Here is a 9040-nt window from a genome sequence, read left to right as displayed (position 1 = left end):
GGGACCCCGAGATAGAGCTCCTGGTTATCAGTGCCTCTGAATCACCGCGCCCTTCGGGGGTATTTCGTCACGAGCGTATGGATTGGATTATCTCATTGACACTGATCATCTGACTCATTTTACATAAAACATAAAAACTACTTACCATGCAGGTTTAATTGGAAAAATAAATAAATAAAACTAAAGGTGAGTAATAATCCTCCTACTAAGCATTCCATGCTCACCCCTTTTCTCTTCCCATTCCCATGCAGTGTACAGTGTAATCTTTCAGACGAGGAGTAGACGTCTCACAGTGCACACGTGTTGGAGACCTATCCCTTCTTTTGGTCTTCTTCTTCCATTATGTAAGATTCTGAACTGGGTTATTTCGACAGGGATGTGACTGATGATGGTTGCATTATTTAAGTATTTTACTTGGTGCTACATTGTACTGTGGATTTCTGGTTTTATTTTCTTTGTCGATTTGTGATTTTTAATTATGAGTTTTTCATTGAAAGTCCCATGAGCACTTGTCGTTTATATTTTGAGAGTTATATTTTATTTTTCTTTTCGTTTGTCCCTCGTATTTTATTCTTATTGTTTAACCCCCACCTAGGGGTGTTACAGATTTTGGTATCAGAGCCTAGGTTAGGAAACCTAGGGAGTGTAGCACCATTTTACATGGTCTTATTTGGGTTTTACATTTTGTGTATGTAAATCATCATCAGTACTAACCCTGTCAAATTCTCACAGTCAAATCAAAAAGTATGCCGCCAAGGCGTAATCCCCAACCTGCTGCCCTGGCCTTCGATATGGAACAATTTGCTGCCATGTTCCAAGCCTTTCAAAATGTCCAAAATCTTCCCCAGGATCCAAATCCTGCTGAGCAACGTCTGACATTGCTTGAAAAGTTCATGAAGCAGAAACCTCCTACATTTATTGGCGTGCCAGATCCGGTAGCCGCCGAGCAATGGTTAAAGAGCAGCAAAAAGAAACTCTGAACTTTAGGAATTCTGCCGGAATACTGTGTTGATTTTGCAACCTACATGTTTGAAGGAAAAGTGAAGCAATGGCTAGAAAGTCAGGGGGAAGACTATGATATACCTAATCTTCCTTGGGATGAGTTTGAGGCATTATTCAAGAGGACATTTATTCCTGAGAAGCATCGACTGAGGATGATTAGAGAATTTGATGACTTGGTACAGGGTGATATGACAGTAGCACAATATCATGCCCGGTTTATCGACTTATCCCGTTACAATCCCGGCGCAGTTGCAGACCCTATGGCTAGGTGTGAGAAATTTTGAAAGAACCTGAGGCCTAGACTTAGACAGATGATAGCATCTACTACTTCAAACAATTTTCTTAAGCTGGTTGATGCGGCCGAGCGAGCAGAAGCTAAGCTCAATAACACTTATGGAGAGTACAAAGGACCAGGAGGAAGCAGAAGGTCAAGAAAAATGGGTAAAAAAGGAGAAGACACAGGGACAAGGTTCACAAAATAGTGGCATGAGTGGCAGTAGTAGCTCTTCAGGTAGTGGACGTTTCCAGCCTTATGCCTGCTATACCTGTGGGCAACCCGGACACCTTAACCGAAATTGCCCAAACCGTCTGATGCAGTCGCCCTTGGCCCCTGGGAGACAACAGAGTAGTCAAACTGGTTCAGCTTTAGGTAGTGGGAATCAAGCATCTTTTCAGTACCCGACTACTTCCTATGCTTTTGTCCCTCAACCGCGTGGTCTTCAGCCACATTATTACCTCCAGCCACGGCCACAGGGTTCAGGTTTTCAGCAGAGTCAGAGTTATCAGCCTACTCCTCAAACTTTTGGGAGTCAGAGACCTTACTATTTGGGAGGAAATGTTGGTGTGAGTAGCAGTCATGGGAATCGTGGTAGAGGACAAAAGAACAAAGGAAAGTCTCAAGGTCAGGCTTATGCTGTCACATCAATGGCAACCACTGGTCGGGGACAACTGGCTGATCACTCCGTAGTTGATGGTACGATACTTGTCTCTCATTCTTGGGCTCAGGTGTTATTTGATACTAGTGCCACACATTCTTTTATTTCCATGTTATTTGCTTCAGTTCTACAATTAGGCGTTGATACGCATGATCCCCCTTTGACTCTTAGTACACCGATGGGAGGTATAGCTGAGGTATCTATGATTTGTAGATCCTGTTGTATAGTCTTAGGCGATCATCGACTATCAGCTGACCTATTTGTGTTGCCAATGACTGGGTTTGACATCATACTAGGTATGGATTGGTTAAGTAAGTACCGTGCTACAGTGGATTGTTACCGGAGACATGTCACACTTCTTACTAAAAATGGGCAAGTCATAGACTATCAGGCTAAGACTGGAGCAGTGACGCTAGCACCTATTTTAAAAGCTTGCATTGGAGGTAGGAAGAATCTAGAGAGCTTGGGAATGGTTTTCGCATTAGAAGGAGAATATGAGGCAAATGATTCTTTGTTATACCGGTGGTGGATGATTTTCGAGATGTGTTCCCAAATGAGCTACCAGGGCTTCCACCGGACAGAGAGATTGAGTTTTGCATAGATTTAGTTCCTGGTACCTCTCCCATTTCTATTGCTCCGTACCGCACGGCACCTGCTGAAAATGTCGAGTTAAGGAATCAATTGCAAGAATTAATGGAGAAAGGGTTTATTCATCCTAGTACATCACCATGGGGAGCTCCTATCCTTTTCGCAAAGAAGAACGATGGGTCCTTGAGACTTTGCGTGGATTACCGTCAGCTCAACCGAGTCACCATAAAAAATAAGTATCCACTACCCCGCATTGATGAATTATTTGATCAGTTAGGTGGATCCTAATATTTCTCCAAGATTGATTTACGGTCAGGATATCATTAGTTGAAGGTAAGAGAGGAGGATGTTTTGAAGACGGCTTTTTGCACTCGTTACGGTCACTACGAGTTTCTTATCATGCTATTCGGGTTTACCAATGCACCAGCTGCATTTATGGACCTCATGAACAGAGTTTTTCATCCGTATTTAGATCACTTCATCATTGTCTTCATCGATGACCTCTTGATCTATTCCAAGACTCAAGATGAACATGCAGAACATTTGAGAATTGCCTTATAGACTTTAAGGGAACATAGTCTATATGCTAAGAAAGAAAAGTGTGATTTCTGGATGACTTAAGTCAAATTCCTTGGACATGTCGTTTCCCAAGAGGGCATATCAGTTGATCCCTCCAAGGTAGAAGCTGTGTTAAACTGGGAGCGTCCGAAGAATGTGTCAGAGATTCACAGTTTCCTTAGATTAGCAGGCTATTATCAGCGATTTGTGGAGAATTTCTCGAGGATTGCATCGCCTTTGACAAGGTTGATGAGAAAGGATGTTAGGTTTGTTTGGGATGAAGAATGTGAGGAAGCGTTCATGGAGCTGAAACATCGACTCACTAGTGCTCCTGTTCTCATAGTCCCTAGCAGCAACGAGCCCGACACAGTGTTTACTAACGCTCCTGGGAATGGATTGGGATGTGTGTTGATGCAGCAAGGTCGAGTGGTAGCTTATGCTTCACGACAGCTGAAATCCCATGAGGTGAATTACCCTACCCACGATTTAGAACTAGCTACAATAATTTTTGCACTCAAAATTTGGAGGTGTTATCTCTACGGTGCAAAATTCGAGCTCTTTACTAACCACCAAAGCCTCAAGTACCTGTTTACTCAACGGGATTTGAATTTGAGACAACGAAGATGGATAGAGTTTATGGAAGATTACGATTTTAATCTTCAGTACCACCCAGAAAAGGCTAATGTTGTAGCAGATGCTCTGAGCCAGAAAATCCATGGAGTCTTGGCTAGTTTGGCATTTGAAGATTGGAATATGTTAGCTACCATTGAGAGTTTTGATTTACAGTGTTATGAGGACAGTTACAAGGCATGTGTCTTCAACATTGTAGCAACTCCTACTTTGATACAGCTAGTAAAGCAAGGGCAATGGCATGATGAAGAACTTGGTGAAGTTTGGAACCAACTTCAGAATGGGGAACAAATTGAGGGATGGCAGATAAGTCCAGAGGGATTCCTCCTTCAGAAAGGGAAGCTTGTGGTTCTGAATAATCCTGATCTCCGGGATGCCATGTTGTATGAGGCTCACCGTTCTAAGTTTTCCATTCACCCTGGGAGCACTAAAATGTACATGGACTTGAAAAGGCAATACTGGTGGCATGGAAGGAAACGTGACATTGCCAATTTTGTGGCTAAATGTGCAATATGTAAGCAGGTCAAAGCGGATCATCAGAGACCTGGTGGCGAGTTGTAACCCTTACCTATTCCTGATTGGAAGTGGGATCACGTGACAATGGATTTCGTCATGGGATTACCTAGAACCCAAGAGGGGTATGATGTTGTATGGGTTGTCGTGGATCGCCTGACGAAGACTGCCCATTTCATTCCTATGAGAGCTGATTATAAGGTTCCCAAGCTGTGTCGATTGTACATCGAAAGGGTAGTCACGTTACACGGTGTCCCTATGTCTATTGTCTCTGATCATGACGCTCGATTCACTTCCAAGTTTTGGAAAGGATTACGAAATGCTTTGGGAACTGAGTTGAGATTTAGCACCGTTTTTCATCCTCAGACTGATAGACAATCAGAGCGGGTCATACAGATTCTTGAAGATATGCTTCGTACTTGTATTTTGGACTTTGGAGGCAGATGGGGTGAGTACCTACCAAATGCTGAATTTGCCTATAATAACAGCTATCAAGCTAGCATTGGGATGGCTCCATTTGAGGCTCTATATTGTAGACCCTATAAATCTCCTTTATGTTGGGCAGAGAAAGAAGAATGCATTAATCTTGGACCTCAATTTGTACGGGAAACGACAGATAGGGTTAAATTTATTCATGATCACCTCAAAGCTGCTCAGAGTCGATAAAAAAGTTATGCAGATAACCAGAGACAACCGTTGGAGTTTGAGATTGGAGACTTTGTGTTCTTAAAAGTGACCCCAAAACGCGGTGTTTCTCATTTTGGTATTTGAGGCAAGCTTGCACCGAGATACACAGGGCCATTTTAGATACTAGAGCGAATTGGACCAGTTGCATACTGCCTAGACCTACCATCTCAATTGTCTCATGTCCATAATGTCTTCCACGTGTCGATGCTACGGAAGTACAAACTAGATCCGTCTCAGATAATAACATGGACATATGTCCCGACCCAGGTAGACATAACTTACGAGGAGTTTCCTGTTCGGATTTTAGAACGTGAGATTAAGACTCTGCGTCATTGTGAGATTCCCTTGGTAAAAGTCCTATGGCAGTATCATGGAGATGAGGAAGCTACTTAGGAGCTTGAGTCAGAGATGCAGAAAAATTACCCCTATCTATTCTGAATACAGTTGTAATTGTAATTTTGAAGACAAAATTTCTTAAGGGGGATGAAGTTGTAAAACCCAAAACTTTTTTTGGAGTCAATTCGTAATTTTTAAAGACTTAAGTGTGAAAAGTCTAGAAATCTGGGCCAGAATTTGAATTTAGAAGAAATGTGGGGGTCAAAAAGAAAGATTTTGACAGTTAGCATGCCTATCCTATTATTTAGTGCCACTTGGGCGTGTCTCATCCTCACCAAAACAAAAAACCCTCACTTTCCGTCTCTCTCTTCATTTTCTCTCTCTCTCTCTCTCTTTCTCCACGTACGGCTGACTAACCTCCGGTGAGATTCCGGCATCCATTTTTGACACCTCCTGGCTCGTTAGAAAGATCTCATTGAGCTGAGTTCGGATTGGTGTCTTCTAGCCGCCAACTCCACCAGACGATGCCACACTCACCGGCCAAAGTTTCGAAAAAACATCCAAACTTCCGATCGTGATATCTTCACCGTCCGGTGTCCGATCGAGGTGATTCCAGTCCCAATAGACTCAGAGCGAAGAGATGAAGAAAACCATACCAACAGCATGGCTTGATTCTGACCGGAGCACCGCCACCCATGGTGGTCAGATTTCTCACCGTCGCCGCCCTCAGATCTTCCTTCTCGGGCCACCGTGAACAACACCACCCAGCCCATTAGCTTCAGAGGGAGCCAGTGAGTCATTCTGGGCTACCAGCTGTGGTCACTGCCACCGCCTTGCTGAAAAATGAGCCGCCACCGCCGTGAGAAAAATGGGAGGATGGTTCCGGTGATCTAGCCATTGGATCCTCGTGATCTTGGTGTCAAAATGCTCAAAATCTCACGGGTAATGAAATACCTCAATCAATTTTGAAGATTCATGGCTGAAAAACAAAGATTCAAGGCTCAAAATTCGGTCAGAATTGAGGATCTCGATCCGAGTTGTTAGAGGTCAAATTTGGTAAAATTGACACCGCCATTGGATTCAGAACCATCGATTTAGGGGGGGTAGGACCCAAGTCCGCCGCGGGATTCTTCTCCGGGAAGCTCCGCTGCCACACCACCGCCATGCCACTACCACCGGTGGCTGGATTCCTGCGAAGCTTCGTTTCTCAGCTTTCCAACTTCTGATTGACAATCCGTGATCCGTTTTGAGGTAGGGGTCCTATTAATTAACTTTTGTGGAATTTTATTTAATTTAATTAACTTTGTTAAATATGAAGAGAATGAAATTGGACATTAAACTTTTTAATTAATGTTATACGATATGACTTGAACAAAACCATTAGGAGCCCATCCTGTATTGTACGGCATGGCTAAGAGATTTGACATAAGTTTGGAATCTAACACAAAAGCATGGTTAGGAGAATGTAAACCGGACACCATAGTGAGATAGTGTGCTAACAGTAGGTGTGGCTGTTCACCATCCCTGGGTGTGGACCCAAAAAGGTAAAAGAGTGGAGAGGTGATGACGCTTTCCGAGGTTGAGAATCCCCAAGGTTGCTGTACAGTGGTTGCGTCTTGGTGAGGGCTCGGAATGACAATTCACCCTTGCCCGTGGTTCGAGAATTGATTTGGTAGGGACCCCGAGATAGAGCTCCTTGCTATCAGTGCCTTTGAATCACCGCGCCCTTCGGGGGTTTTTCGTCACGAGCGTACGGATTGGATTATCTCACTGACACTGATCATCTGACTCATTTTACATAAAACATAAAAACTACTAACCATGTAGGTTTAATTGGAAAAAAAATAAATAAAAATAAAGGTTAGTAATAGTCCTCCTACTGAGCATTCCATGCTCACCCCTTTTCTCTTCCCATTCACAGGCAGTGTACAGTGTAATCTTTCAGACAAGGAATAGACGTCTCACAGTGCACACGTGTTGGAGACCTATCCCTTCTTTTGGTTTTCTTCTTCCATTATGTAAGATTCTGAACTGGGTTGTTTCGATAGGGATGTGACTGATGATGGTTGTATTATTTAAGTATTTTACTTGGTGCTACATTGTACTGTGGATTTCTGGTTTTATTTCCTTTGTCGATTTGTGATTTTTAATTATGAGTTTTTCGTTGAAAGTCCCATGGGCACTTGTCATTTATATTTTGAGAGTTATATTTTATTTTTCTTTTCGTTTGTCCCTCGTATTTTATTCTTATTACGTAACCCCCGCCTAGGGGTGTTACACTTGGTGACAAGACGTAACCGAATAATTAAAGTAAGACCTCGAGTGTCATCGGTCTAAATGTTTGGGTCCCTCGCCCGATCCCTCATGGGTCGTGTGAAATCAATACAAGCACATGGCCCATAAGTAATAAAATATACCTTCATTAATGGGCATATGTCATGCATTATTATGTGACTGTTGTATGCAAATATTTTGTGAGGATATTTGTACTTGCTGAGTTTTCACTCATTTAGTTTGTTCATGTTGTAAGTAAGAAACCTGCAACCTATTGAATATGATGGACTAGTAGTAGACATGACGGTGGAGGATGGATAAAGGATGCCATCATTTAACAAGTTTTCAACCCACGTCTTTTAAAATATTTTGAAATATTAAAATTATTAAATTATAACTAGTACGTTAGTAAAGATGTAGACTATGGTATAAGTATTTATATTTAGTTTGTAATATAAATACTACAGCAAACTAGTATTGAGTATGTATGAAAAAATCCTAAGTTTAAATGGTGCATGATAAAAAGGAGAAACGTTTAAGTAAGTAAAACAATTTTTGAAAAGAAACTTAGTTTAAAGTTTGAAATTTGAAAAAACAAAAAATGAAATTTCAGTATTGGGTTTACTTCTAATATGATTTCTTTACATCGCTACAATTATATTACAAGGACAATTGTGTCATTGAATAATATCATTTTGCTATATTTATAATATTTCAAAATAGTTGCTATATTTTGACGTTCATATTAAGATTTTATCTAGATGTATAAATCACCCTTTATTTTTTGTGGCGTCAAGCTGTAACACCCTGAAGAATTAATTGAGATTAATTAAGGTAATTGAGATTATTAGTATGCCTAACCTGGATTATTAATTGAGTATTAATTAATAAATGTTTCTTGACACGTGTGATTTTAAATAGTTATAAGGTATTTAAATTATTCTCAGTAATTTATTTTAAACCAGAAGTGTGTATGGGCGCATTTCTGGACTGCTCTTAAAATATTATACACATGTCCTTTTTTTCATTTTCCTTCTCTTTTCTTTTCTCTTTTCTTTTCTTTTCTCTCTTTCCTTTTTCCTTCCCGTGCATCTCTCTCTCACACTCTCTCTCACTCTCCCGAGCACCTCTCTCTCTCTCTCTCTCTCTCTCTCTCTCATTTTTGTCCCAAATCAAATGGATCTTGAACCAATGAAAGATTTAAAGAAGTTTTCAATGTCGAGAGAAAGATTTGAGGTAAGATTACTAAAAGAACCTCTCTTGAATCTCAAGTTTTTGAAATTCAAAACTTATTTTTGGTTCAAACCGGATTTTGATGGTTTTGAGTAAAACTATGGTAGAAATTGGAGATCTTGGGTTCTTTGGACTTGTTTTAGGACCTAGAACCTAGATCTAGTGGTTTCCCTTTGAAATATATCGATTTGAGATTTGTAGGTTTTGGACTGGCTTCCGCGAGCTTCTCTCGCGCAGTTGATTCCACCGGTCGACCTGTGCGGTCGACCGGATCACATGGAAAC

This window comes from Morus notabilis, unplaced genomic scaffold, assembly GCF_000414095.1.
Source record: "Morus notabilis unplaced genomic scaffold, ASM41409v2 Scaffold35, whole genome shotgun sequence".
Lineage (NCBI taxonomy): Eukaryota > Viridiplantae > Streptophyta > Magnoliopsida > Rosales > Moraceae > Morus > Morus notabilis.
This window is presented reverse-complemented; position numbering follows the sequence as displayed.